The 14,649-nt window shown below is 42.4% G+C and overlaps 1 pseudogene; it reads left to right on the top strand.

Annotated features, from left to right (window-relative positions):
• The first annotated feature begins 1,585 nt into the window (after nt 1-1,585).
• LOC120944424 overlaps nt 1,586-14,649 on the top strand; it is a 74,952-nt pseudogene continuing 61,888 nt past the window's right edge.

Genomic DNA, 14,649 nt, shown 5'->3' with positions numbered 1-14,649 from the left:
ACACAAGCCGTCGTATCTTTTACGTTGTATGTGAATATGACTAGGCGTAGGTTACGTTCACGTCATAGGCAGTGATCCGTCGTATCTTAGGGAATAGTTCCGACGTGATTCTGATCATGCGCACTGGGATGCGTCCACGGGACGGCGCATGCGCCGTTTATTTTAAGTACTTCTATGGCACTTGGCCCATCATTTGCATGGGGTCACGCCTCATTAGCATGACTTACGCCCACTTCTACCTATGCAGGCTTACGCCGAGGAAACCCAGCGTATCTTTAGGAGCGAGTGCTTTGTGAATCCAGTGTTTGCGCTGCGTCGGCGTAGCGTATATTAGATACGCTACGCCCGCATAAATATGCACCAATGTATGTGAATCCGGCCCTTAATCTCCAAATATGGAAAGGTTTCTTCACAGTAAGAGCAGTGGAAATGGGGAATAGGTTCCCTCTAGAGCTGGTTCTGGCCAGCTCAGTATATTGCTTTAAAAAAGGCCTGGAATCCTAACCTAAATGTACATATTATAACTGGATACTAACATTTATAGGTAAAGTTGATTCAGGGAATATCCGATTGCCACTTGGGAGATCAGGAAGAATTTTTTTCCCCTGCTGGGTCCAATAGGATCATGCTTTGCTGAGGTTTTCTTTGCCTTCCTCTGGATCAACTGTGGGTATGAGATTGTGTATATAGGTTTTAAAAAAAAATGTTTGTTTGTTTTCCCCTTTTTTTATTGGTTGAACTAGATGGACTATATAACTATGTAACTAACTAGGTTACTTATGGGGGCGTGTCCAAGATGGCGTCGGGAATGGACGTGTAGTGGCTGAGCTCCCGCTCTGAACTCCCTACTTTAATCCTTGTGTGGAAATCGCGCTGATTCCCTGCCCTCTCTCACTCTGTCTCACGGGGAATGCGCCGGTACAACAACAGCAACCAGAGACGCCGTAACGCCGACGCTGCAGCCACTCCACCGAAGTCCAGGCTTAAACCTCCTGCTGCGACCTGCCACATGGCGGCACAGACTGACTCCCAGCCGGATGGCGCGATTCAGGCCGGGTCCGCGGCATTTGAGGCCCTCATGGCGGCGATCACCACCTGCCAGTCCACCCTCATGGTGAAGATCGATCACGTGCAAGCAGAGACAGCCCTCATCCGCTGGACCTGGACACGTTCAGAGACCGCATGTCGGAGGCGGAGAGGTGGGTCTCGGATTTGGAGGACTCTCGGAGAAAACCCCCACACAGACCTCCAGCCCCTGAAGGCCAGGGTTAAGGTTCTTGAGCACAAGCGGAGGACGCCAAGAACCGGAACCGCCGCAACAACCTGTGGGTGCTGGAAATCCTAGAGGGTGCAGAGGGCACGGATCCGGTCGCCTTTATGGAACAGACGCTTCCCATCCTGCTACCTGGGGCCTGTTTCTCCCCCCATTTCTCCATCGAGAGGGCCCAACCCGTGGGGGCACGCCGCGCACTTTCATCTTTGAGCTCCTCCATTAGTGAGACAGGGACACGTTCCTCCGGGCAGCCCACCTTCAAGAGGAGCTAAAGTTCCAGAATGCCAGACGCCTGATCTTCCCGGATTACTCATGGAGACACAGCGTCAACGCAAATCATTTGATCACGTCCGCACCACGCTGAGAGACCGTGGATCAAGTACAGTATACCCTTTTCCTTTGCTCAGCTGCGGGTCCAGGACGGCGAGCGAGTGCAGTTCTTCACCTCCCCGAGAGACGCTGCGGAGTCATTTCCTCGCTGAAGATGTTGGGATCTCCTTCCCTTATTATCTTCATTACCTGACTGTAAGTAAGCTCTTTGGGGGGTTTTCCGGGGGGGGGGGTAGGGGGCTCCTGCCCGACCATGGGGGAGTTTGTTTGGGGCCCGCTCTCATGGCCACCCTGTCTACCACTTCTGCTGTGGGGTCCGTTGACTGCTCTTTCCCGGATTGTGAACACTGGTCTCCTGCCCTTCTGCAACCTTTCTGGTTTTTGGGGGGTTGAGGGGGTCTACATCCCTGTTTTCCACTGCTGACTGCCGGCCGCCCCCCCCCCCCCGTGCTCCCCTATCCCAGGACCTGTGATGCAGTTGGATTCTCTCCCCTTGCCCTTTTGCCCCCCCCCCCCTTGCTAGGGAAAAAACAGGATGTAATTTTGCGTCGGACGGACGCATGTCTGGGCGTATTTATTTTTCATCGGCGCAAGCAGGTAGGCCGACGTAAAATGGGAAATTCGGTCGGCCTAGTTGTGTGCATGCACACAAGGCAACGATCAAACGTCGACATCACTGCGCATGCTCCGTTGAAGATAGGCCGGGCGTAATCAACTGCACCAGGCTCAGGGCATCATTTGCATAAGTTCACACCCACTTACACTTACACCGGTTTACGCCTTCATATTTAGGTTCGGCCGGCGCAAATTGGAGAGCAAGTGCTTTGTGAATCATCTATTTTGCTCTCTGACTTATGCCAGCTTAGCTTATACATTGCGTTAGGCCGACACAAATATGCGCCCATCTACCTGAATCTAGCTAATAGACTTTAGCATGTTTTTCATCATAACAAGAAATGGTCCCAATATTACATATACAAGTGCACTATTTTACTATTATATTCTAGCAACATTCTAAATTAAATCTATAGGCAGCACTTTTTTGTCACCTATATTCCTGAATTTCATTGTACTATATTATATTACTTTACATTCATTCAAATCCACTCATTCTAACCTTATACAAATACAATTACAGCTCTTTAAATGGTGAGAGCAAGCATGTTACAAAGAAAATATCCCATTTAGGGATACTTCATATTGAAATTCATACATTCAAATAAAAGGAATACACTTCAGCCTTAGATCAATTGGAATATAAATAAGACTTAATAGTCAAGGTAAAATTTCACTGAAAAATAACCTTGAAAATATTTGCTTGTCTTACTTAAAAGAAATTCTTCAAAGCTGCATTAATTCAGGATCCTCATAAATAGCACCATTTATTGCAGCACATTAGAAAATCACAGATAGAACATCAAGTTCTCACAAATTAGTAATAAGAATGGCATTACAATAGAATATATAAACATACTGTGTGTGTGTATGTATATATCTATATATATATATATACATATATATTGTGGGGTGTTAGCTCGAGTAGGGATCACCTTATATATAGGGGCCCAGATTCACGTAGAATCGGGCAAATCTGCGGCGGCGTAACGTATGACATTTACGTTACGCCGCCGCAAGTTTACGGGCAAGTGCTTGATTCACAAAGCACTTGCCTATAAAGTTGCGGCGGCGTAGCGTAAATCCCCTGGCGCAAGCCCGCCTAATTCAAATGATCCGGGTAGGGGGCGTGGATCATTTAAATTAGGCGCGTTCCCGCGCCGAACGTACTGCGCATGGGCCGTCCCTAAAATTTCCCGACGTGCATTGCGCTAAATGACGTCGCAAGGACGTCATTGGTTTCAACGTGAACGTAAATGTCGTCCAGCCCCATTCACGAACGAGTTACGCAAACGACGTAAAATTTTCAAATTTCGACGCGGGAACGACGTCCATACTTAAGATTGGCTGCGCCTCCTAATAGCAGGAGCAACGTTACGACGAAAACGACTTACGCAAACGACGTAAAAAACTACCGCAGGGCGCACGTACGTTTGTGAATCGGCATAAGTAGCTAATTTGCATACTCTATGCTGAAAACTACGGGAGCACCACCTATCGGCCAGCGTCAGAATACAACCTAAGATACGACGGCGTAAGAGACATATGCCAGTCGTATCTTAGGCTAATGTCGGCGTATCTAGCTTTCTGAATACAGAAAGTAGATACGCCGGCGCAGATTTGAATTTACGCGGCGTATCTATAGATACTCCGGCGTAAATTCGCTCTGAATCTACCCCACTGTATATATAGTATAGAAAACAAGCTCTGTACTGCTTTGTTTTCAAATGGAAATACTTTTTTGAACATAAATTTAGCACCGCGTAGCTGAACTGTCAGGCAGACATCATTGAAGATGCTTGGAGCTCTTTCAGACTGTTGAAGGACAACAGCCTGAATTACTTTGTCAAAACCTCAGAGCCTTGACTCGCTTCCCCTACACTACCAGCCATAGAAAAGGCAGTAGGTAAGACCAGGAGCAGAGGACAGAGTTGATAAATAACTGTATTGATCACTGTATAATAAGCAAATGAAAGACCCAGAAAGTGGACAGGCGACGAAGATCATATCAGCCTCTCTGCGACTAGCTTGAGGTCTTTTTTAAACTTGTTTTATTATTATGTTTATGAACTATTTTTGTGCCAATCTGACCTTGCCTCAATATTAGTTCACGCTTGCCTAAACAATTATTTAATTGTATGCGGTGCTGCCAGATCTATTTTGATACTGTTACTTATCTGTCATGTTCTCTCCACAGCTCTCTATTCTGCTTAAAATAAAATGTTATATAATTTAAAAAATGACTCACTTTAGAAGACATGTGCCTAGGGTAAATATGTGTTACTGGCTGGATGTTGTCCAGTAATAGGCACCGCCAGGCTTTTTCACAGTACAAAAAAAGTAGTCTATATAGGAACACAGATCAAGAAATCAGCCACCACGTTTTACTTTTCTATTCAAGGGTAACTCCACTTTAATGGGGAAAATAAAATTGAAAATTTTAACAAAATAATATAGCGTGTACAATTGCGATACAAGTCATATTGTAATTGAATGTTATTAACTACTAGCAGACCGCGCACCGTCATTATACGGTGGCAGGTCGGCTCTCCTGGGCGAGAGCCCGTAGCTATACGGCGGCTCTTTGAGCCACCACTAGGGGGCGCGTGCGCGCGCGCCCCCCGCTCGCCCCCGACTCCCGAGCGTGTGCCCGGCGGGCTCGATCGCTCGTTACAGAGCGGGGACCGGGAGCTGTATGTGTAAACACACAGCTCTCGGTCCTGTCAGCGGGGGAAATGCTGATCTTCTGTTCATACAATGTATGAACAGAGGATCAGTGTTTCCCCTAGTGAGGCCACCCCCCCACAGTAAGATAACACACAGGGACATACTTAACCCCTTCCCCGCCCCCTAGTGTTAACCCCTTCACTGCCAGTGGCATTTTTATAGTAATCCGATGCATTTTTATAGCACTGATCGCTATAAAAATGCCAATGGTCCCAAAAATGTGTCAAAAGTGTCCGAAGTGTCCGCCAAAATGTCGCAGTACCGAAAAAAAATCGCTGATCGCCGCCATTACTAGTAAAAAAATATATGAATAAAAAATGCCATAAAAATACCCCCTATTTTGTAAACGCTATAACTTTTGCGCAAACCAATCAATAAACGCTTATTGCGATTTTTTTTTACAAAAAATATGTAGAAGAATACGTATCGGCCTAAACTGAGGAAAAAAAATGCTTTTTTATATATTTTTGGGGGATATTTATTACAGCAAAAAGTAAAAAATATTCATTTTTTTCAAAATTGTCACTCTATTTTTGTTTATAGCGCAAAAAATAAAAACCGCAGAGGTGATCAAATACCACCAAAAGAAAGCTCTATTTGTGGGAAAAAAAAGACGCCAATTTTGTTTGGGAGCCACGTCGCACGACCTCGCAATTGTCAGTTAAAGCGACGCAGTCCCGAATCGCAAAAAGTGCTCTGGTCTTTGGGCAGCAATATGGTCCGGGGGTTAAGTGGTTAAAAATTACCTTTCCTTTTCAATCTGAAGCCGCTGTAATTTTCTATAAATGCAATGCAATATGACTACCTGGAGTTGTTCTATACACAGAATGTGTACCGACCACTCCCCAGAAACATAATTTCCTGCTTGTGTGATTGGCTCACCAATTTTCCCAGATGTCTGCCTAATGCCTGAAAAAAAGCATGAAAAAAAGACGATTCGTGATTTTTTGTCTGTTACAGCGTGATGAATGTGCTTACTCCATTATGAACGGTAGTTTTACCAGAACGAGCGCTCCCGTCTCATAACTTGCTTCTGAGCATGCGCAGGTTTTTTACGTCATTTTAGCCCACACGCGGTCATTTTTTACAACCCGAAAAACGACATTGTTTAAAACGACGTTAAAAAATGCAGCATGTTCGAATTTTTTTTTGTAGTTTTTCAGAACCTGAAAAATGATGTGAAGCCCACACACGATCATTTTAAATGACGTTTTTGAAAAATTACGTTTTTTTGATGCCGAAAAATTATCGTGTGTACGCAGCATAAGATACAAGTCAGATTTCAGGCATCCCCTGAAACAAAAATTACATTTTTGGTGAGATATTCCCAATAGGAACACGTCAGGGATGCAGGCCCAGCAGCTTTCCTCATTGGAGTTTTGCAGCTGCCACAGCTGACTGATAGTTATGAAACCACTCCCATTAGACCCAGTGAGAACAGGGGTCCAGACAAACACACAAGGATTTCTTCAGAATAACAAAAGGTAGGAATCTGCAACAAAGGTTGTTAGAATCCTTGCAATGTACATAGATCACCCAGAGGGGAATTTTTTTTCTCAGCAAAGGTGGATTTACGCTTTAAGTAATGGTAGTTGGAATTTGATTGGTGCAATTTTTGTGTAATGAGAAATTCCATCATCACATTTTTACAGATTAATACAGAACTGAAGCTTCTTTTCATATACATCAGATATTATTCAATGCCAGCTCAAATGAATCTAAAGTGAATGTTTTATAGGGGAAATTTGGGGGCTGCTGTTGCTGGGTTCTTTTAGGCATTTCTAGTACTCTAGCTATCATGATGTTCACCCTGCTTTGCTATTTAGTGAGTTTTGTGCTTGTAATGCTTGCTCTAAATCAGTGGCTTACAAACAGTAAGCCAGAAGATGAAGATTAGGCTGGCTCCTCACACCTGCTGGATATAGAAGCATCCAGTTTCAGACAGACTCCAACTTCTGATACTTACACAGCAAGGAGTCTTGCTAGAGGATTCAATGTAATTCAATGGGGGAAGTGCCCGCTAAATGTTGTATGCCTTATGCCGCGTACACACGATCGGTCAAACCGATGAGAACGGTCTGATGGACGGTTTTCATCGGACCAAAACGATCGTGTGTGGGCCCCATCGGTTATTTATCCATAGGTTAAAAAAAAGCAATCTTGTTTTAAAATCCACGCATGCTCAGAATCAAGTCGACGCATGCTTGGAAGCATTGAACTTCTTTTTTTTCAGCACGTCGTTGTGTTTTACGTCACCGCGTTCTGACACAATCGTTTTTTTTAACCGATGGTATGTAGGCACGACTGACCATCAGTCAGCTTCATCGGTTAACCAATGAAAGCGGTCCATCAGAGCAGAGGGGAGGAATCAAAAATGTATATGCCATATGGAGAGCATGGGTCAATGGGGATAGAGATTATAGAGGATGATGGAATAGAGGAGGAAGCAGTTATCAAACAAGATGGAAGAGAAATTGCATCACCACTACAAATAGAGTAGTAGAATCAAGTTAAACCTCAAAAGTGAGTATTAATAGACTATTAAATGCTAACACAAAATTCAAATGTATATTCATGAATGCAAATTATTGAACATGAACCAGAATTTATGGTATTCGAGGAGCACGTCGACTTTGTGGGCATATCGGAAACCTGGTTCGACACCTGACACAACTGGACTGTTTATATTAAGGGGTAGCCATTATTTCCAAAGGAAAGAATTGCCAGTGTGTGGAGGCGTATCCATGTATGTGAATAGCGATCCTAAAGTGAATTTGAGAGATGATATTAAGTCATTGTGGCTGCAGCTCCATATGAGTGCAACAAATAAAAAACTATTTGTGGAAGTATGTTATAGGCCCCCTAACATAAAATATGAGTCTAAGCTCCATTCACAGACTGAAATGGCTGGGAAGCAGGGCAATGTTATTATTATGGGTGATTTTAATTCTCTTAATATGTATTGGTCAAATGGAACTGCACACTCAACAAAGGCTTGGCATTTTTTCAACTTATTACAGGACAATTTCATGGAGCAGATTGGGGAAACCTCAAAAAAAGGAAAAATGCTCTGCTGGATCTATTAATTTCAAACAACGTGGAGCTCATTACTGAGGTGCACGTTAGAGATATTGTTGTCATGGCGGCGTAATCACGCAATTTGCCATTAGTACAGGAAAGAGAGGCATGTTGGTACGACAAGAACTAAAATTCAAACAAATCTAACTTCAATAAGCTGAGATCCTTACCGCACTCAATGGGACCAAGTAGGAGTGTTTAAGGATGAATTAAACAATTAAATTAGTCATTGCATTCCATCGAGTGACAAACATAAAAGAACGCAGATTAAACCTAAGTGATTGATTTTTGGTGTATAAAAAAGAGAGACAAAATCAGGCTTTTATTAAGTAAAAACGTAGAAGGGACACCCTTGGAATTTTAAATTTACAAGAAATGCAACAAGAAATTCAAGGGAGCAATCGGGACGGCTAAAATAGAATATGAGAAACACAGTGTCACAGTCAGTAAAACAAATCGAAAAGGATTTCCAAATATTTCAATAAAAAAAAAGGTTATGAAAGGACAGATAGGCCGCATGACAGATGAACATAGAGAGTTAGTCACAAATGACAGGGAAAAGGCAGATGTACAGTATTAAATCATTTTTTCTCTTCAGTTTTTACAGTTGAAAAAAATCTGATTTATATAGTCATAACAGTAATACTAATGATATTTCACCAAAGGGATTGGTGGCTGAGAGAACGCTAGGTAAAAAAGAGACTAGAGAAACTTAATGTGAGCAGGTTCCTCAGGGAACTTAGCTCAGTTATAGGCAAGCTATTATTTCTCATTTTAAAGACACCTTACTGACTGTAATGGTACAAATGGAATGGCATAGAACAAATGTGGTACCAATTTAAAAAAAAAAAATCAAAATATATACCAGGGAACTACAGATCAATCAGCCTAACATCAATAGTGTATAAGATATTTGCGTAAATAGTAAAAGACTATTCAGAAATTTGTTTGCGATAGAAGTATCATAAGTTACAACCAGCATGGGTTTATGAACTATTCTTTGAAAACTAACCTGAAATCATTCTATGAGGAAGTAAGTGAAAAATTGGATCGTGGAAGTCCAGAAGATGTAATTTATCTAGATTTTGCTAAAGGATTTGATACTGTACCCCATAAATGTTAAAATGTTTAAAATAAGGTCTGCCGTTAATTTAATTATATGGATTTGGCTAGCATGTACACATAATTAAAAATAAGAACAACATTTTAACACACTCATATATATCATTAACAATAAATTAAACTTATATTGCCCGACCGTTCCCCGATCTGCAAAACCACTTTACCATCCCTGGTCCTGACGGAGCTACGCGATCTCAAAGCAAAACGTGCTGTTGTCACTCGTGTCACGTGACGCCATGTTCAACATGTCCCGAAAGCAAGCCAGTGTAAGCCAGGGGTGATGAAGTTGTTTTGGAGATAAGGGAACGGTTCAGCAGTACCAAGAAGATGCTCATGGCAGAACTATTACAACCAGTAGATGTGAAGAAACAATCCACCTACAGAGTAAAGTGCACAGAGTGGTGAACTATCCAGGCATACTAATCAACAAGGGTAACGTACAAACTATTTATTGCCCCAATATACGGACAGTCACACAGTGATGGAGGGTTCAAAGTCTGTATGGACATAGTGGTTGTCTACTACCCAAGTGCTATAAGCTGATTTGCTACTCGTTTATTTAATGTACATGTATAACAGTACAGACGACCGGTGGTGATTATAAACATAGTGGACTTTTGTGCAGTATCAGCTTTGATAGTGGAATTCCCTCCAACTAATATTTGACTGTTTCAATGTGCATTGATGTTGATAGTGATTCTGAAAATTTTCCACATTCTGCTTCATCATATTACAGCATTATACCACAGGAACTTATGCCGGTCCAGTTTGTTCATCTAAAATGAGCTATCACTGTGGAAACGTGACATTCATCTTATTTTAGAACTAGCCAGTTTGTCAGGTTTGGAACATACCTGCAGCAACCTGTTCTCCATTGAAAAGGTGTTCTGGAGACTGACCCTATTTTTCTACATTCACCCCCCCCCCTCCTCTTTCCTTCCCTCCAATGGTTCGAGCACCCAGGGACATCTGCACTAGTGGATAAACCAGTATGCATAGAATTTGTATCTAGTTGATTATACAGTCTATTGCTGTGGTTTAACCACTTGTGCAAGGACTATCTGGCGTCTGGACGATTGTTTGTTATACATGTTTTGTGGTCTATGTCACTGTTTTTTGTTCTTTGATTTTTTTGTTATGGTTAATGATATATAGGTTGTAATTTAGTCCAATTGCAGTGTTTGAGGATACCAAATCACAGAGGGAAATACATTTGGCAAAGGGTGTGGTATCATTCCAAGAAGATTTTTTATAAAATAGGAGATTGGGCAGCAGATGAGGTTCAACATTGAGATATGTAAAGTTATTCTCTTGGGTGCCAAAAATACACTTGAAAATATACATTAGGTGGGGCTCTTCTGGGAGAATCAGTGAATGAAAAGGATCTAGGGGTGCTTATACATCACAGACTTAGCATGCAATTCCAAGCCAAAACTAACAAAGCTATCAAAATACTTACTTGCATTAAACAGAGCATATATTCAAGAGATACTGTAAATCCTCAATTCAACCCCTTTACAAAACATTGGTAGGCTTTATCTTGAACATGCAGTTTAATTTTGGTAACCAATTCTCAGGATGTTGTTGAATTTTAAAGAGCTCAGCGAAGGGCAACAAAATGAATAAGAAGGATGGAGGACCATAGCTACGGGGAGCACATTATACAGATATTGAAAGAGGATTCCAGTACGTGTAATAAACTGTTTACTCTAGGGTCCCTGAGAAGGACACAAGGGCATTATCAGAGGTTAAAAGAAAAGAGGCGTAACACTGAGTTCCAGGTACAACAACTTTTATTATTATTATACAGGATTAATATAGCACCAACAGTTTAAGCAGTGCTTTACAACATTGGGGGGAGGGGGGGCAGACAGTACAGTTACAATACAATTCAACACATTCCTCAAGAACTACAAATTATATAAATATATTCACCTGGGCTGGTCAGAAGTAGCAGCGATCTTTTCTGCTTTAGGCTGGGTTCACACTTGTCCTACAACGGTCCTACATTGGGAGCTCATGTAGCATGACGTGTGAAAATCAATGTTTCCCTATGAGAGCTGTCTTAACTGGTCCGACACAAGTCGGTCCGACTTTGAAACTACTCCCTGTACTACTTTGGTCCTACTTTGATCCTACATCAGCCCATTGAATATCATTAAAGTAGGATCAAAGTAGGAGCCTTGTCCTAACCATCCAACTTTTGACATCCGACTTGTGATTACAGCAGCAGTAAAAGGAATTTATCTCACTCTGGGATTGTTTTGATTGGTCAAAGAACAAGTCAGACTATCGCAAAGTCGGATCAAAGTAGTATCCTGTTCATGAAAGTAGGATGGATGTAGGACCAATGTAGGATCAATGTAGGACCAATGTAGGATCAATGTAGGATCAGTGTAGGACCAATGTAGCAGAGCAAAGTAGGATCAAAGTAGTGTAGTAGTGTGAACCCAGCCTGAGGCTGGGTTCACACTACTACACTACTTTGATCCTACTTTGCTCTGCTACATTGGTCCTACATTTATCCTACATTGGTCCTACATCCATCCTACTTTCATGAACAGGATACTACTTTGGTCCGACTTCAATGATATTCAATGGGCCTGAAGTAGGATCAATGTAGGACCAAAAGTAGTACAGGGAGCATTTTCAAAGTCGGACCGACTTGTGTAGGACGCTACAAGACGCTCTCATAGGGAAACATTGAACACAGAGCAAAGTAGGATGAAAGTAGTGTAGTAGTGTGAACCCAGCCTGAGGCTGGGTTCACACTACTACACTACTTTGATCCTACTTTGCTCTGCTACATTGGTCCTACACTGATCCTACATTGGTCCTACATTGGTCCTACATTGATCCTACATTGGTCCTACATCCATCCTACTTTCATGAACAGGATACTACTTTGATCCGACTTTGTGATAGTCTGACTTGTTCTTTGACCAATCAAAACAATCCCAGAGTGAGATAAATTCCTTTTACTGCTGCTGTAATCACAAGTCGGATGTCAAAAGTCTGATGGTTAGGACAAGGCTCCTACTTTGGTCCGACTTCAATGATATTCAATGGGCCTGAAGTAGGATCAATGTAGGACCAAAGTAGTACAGGGAGCATTTTCAAAGTCGGACCGACTTGTGTAGGACCAGTTAAGACAGCTCTCATAGGGAAACATTGATTTTCACACGTCATGCTACATTAGCTCCCAATGTAGGACCGTTGTCGGACAAGTGTGAACCCAGCCTTAGGCTGGGTTCACACTACTACACTACTTTCATCCTACTTTGCTCTGCTACATTGGTCCTACATTTATCCTACATTGGTCCTACATCCATCCTACTTTCATGAACAGGATACTACTTTGGTCCGACTTCAATGATATTCAATGGGCCTGAAGTAGGATCAATGTAGGACCAAAAGTAGTACAGGGAGCATTTTCAAAGTCGGACGGACTTGTGTAGGACGCTACAAGACGCTCTCATAGGGAAACATTGAACACAGAGCAAAGTAGGATGAAAGTAGTGTAGTAGTGTGAACCCAGCCTAACATTTACCAGCCCTCTGAATTGGTATGAGTGTAAGCCAGCACCCCATGCTCTGGGACACAGGGATATGCTTTCACCTCTACTTTGATTGGTGCCTAAGGCAATATAACAGGTTATAAAAAGTTTAAAACTCATAGAACACTAAATCCAGATTAAGGGGGGGGAGAAAAAATGCATAATGTACATATAATGTACACAATCACATATAGATTGTGGACCCATATGGGAAACCTGTGGATATCCAACCGACTACATGAACACATGATACAAAGGAGCCAAGTCAACCATCATGAGAATGTATTTGCACATTTAGGGCTTGGACAGATCGCGGTAGGTACAAAAAGTTTTAGCGAAATACATCTCCTTCCTCATGGTTATCCAAATGTAAATAGGAAAAACATGCAACAAGTGCAATGGAGGGGCCGCCCTCTTAGACTTTTAAAGCAGAAAATAGAGGTAATTTAATAAGTAAAAGGCAACTCAGTGCCACTTTTATTGAGTAAAAATACTAAATAGATTGTGTGAACATAAGCAGTAACATTAAAATATACAAGGTATAAAAATTAACCATTTAATACATAGATACATATATCGAACCCAAGGCTTTTAATAATATAGGTACTGCCAGAGTCAAACTATGGTCAGTCCATGAAGATTCATAGCTTGGCATACGTCTTTTCCTTCATCAGGGGAGGTTTGCATTTGGGTAACTCTTTATCCTTGTATTTGAAGTTCATAGAAAAACACAGAAAAATAGTAAAAACTGTTTGTGAGAGTTCCACGCTGGCTGAAAAAGAACCATACAGATAACGTGGGTGGACAATCATGGAGCCCTGGACCAGCTGTCAATTCGCATCCACAAGAGACACCCAGAGGGCTGCACCAAAAAGGGGAGTGATACTATCTCTTATTTAGATGGTGAAAGCGCAGACATCACAGCGGGTCATCCAAATGTACATTCTACTTTTGAAAAATATACTTTGTCTTTCTCTAATGACTTGATGTGTTGCAATATAAGTTGTTGGAGCACCATCCCTATAGTCCATAGCACAGCTGAACCTATAACTACCCTTTGAAGAGGTACACCTGGAAGGGCAAAGCACTTCACAAACAAATTTCCTAGCACATTAACCAACCAGCCTGCAAAACAACTAAATTGACCCTTTTTAACAGTTTACGTCAAAAACAAAGGGCCAGATCCACAGTGAGAGTACGCCGAAAAAATTCAAATTTCCCGCGTCGTATCTTTAGTTTGAATCCTCAAACCAAGATACGACGGCATCTGGGTTTGATCCGACAGGCGTACGGCTTCTTACGCCTTCAGATCGCAGATGCAATACTTCGGCGTCCGCTGGGTGGAGTTTGTGCCGTTTCCCGCGTCGGGTATGCAAATTAGCTATTTCCGACGATCCACGAACGTACGCACGGCCGTCGCATTCTCTTACGTCATCTCTAGTCGGCTTTTTGCGGCGTATAGTTAAAGCTGCTTTTTTGCGGCGTATAGTTAGATTTGCCATGTTAAGTATGGCCGTCGTTCCCGCGTCGAAATTTGAATTTTTTTCTTTTTTTTGCGTAAGTCGTTCGTGAATCTGGATGGACGTAAGTCACGTCTAAGTTTTAAAAATTACGTCCTTGCGACGTCATTTCGCACAATGCATGGTGGGAAATTTCGAAACGGAGCATGCGCAGTTCATTTGGCGCGGGGACGCCCCCTAATCGCCGATTTGAATTCCGCCGCCAGAGATACACTACGCCGCCGTAACTTACGGCGCAAATTCGTTGTGGATTTGAAACAAAGCCAAGTAAGTTACGGCGGCGTAGCGTATCTTAGATACGCTGCGCCGGTGCCGATCTATGTGGATCTGGCCCAAAGGGTTTTGTTTGTGTAGTTTGGTGGAGACATGTAGGCTGAGTTAGGACCACAATTTACATAGGAGCCTTGTGGTGGGCACTGCGGCTTATG

Source organism: Rana temporaria, chromosome 6, assembly GCF_905171775.1.
Source record: "Rana temporaria chromosome 6, aRanTem1.1, whole genome shotgun sequence".
NCBI classification, from domain to species: Eukaryota; Metazoa; Chordata; class Amphibia; order Anura; family Ranidae; genus Rana; species Rana temporaria.
This window is presented reverse-complemented; position numbering and strand designations above follow the sequence as displayed.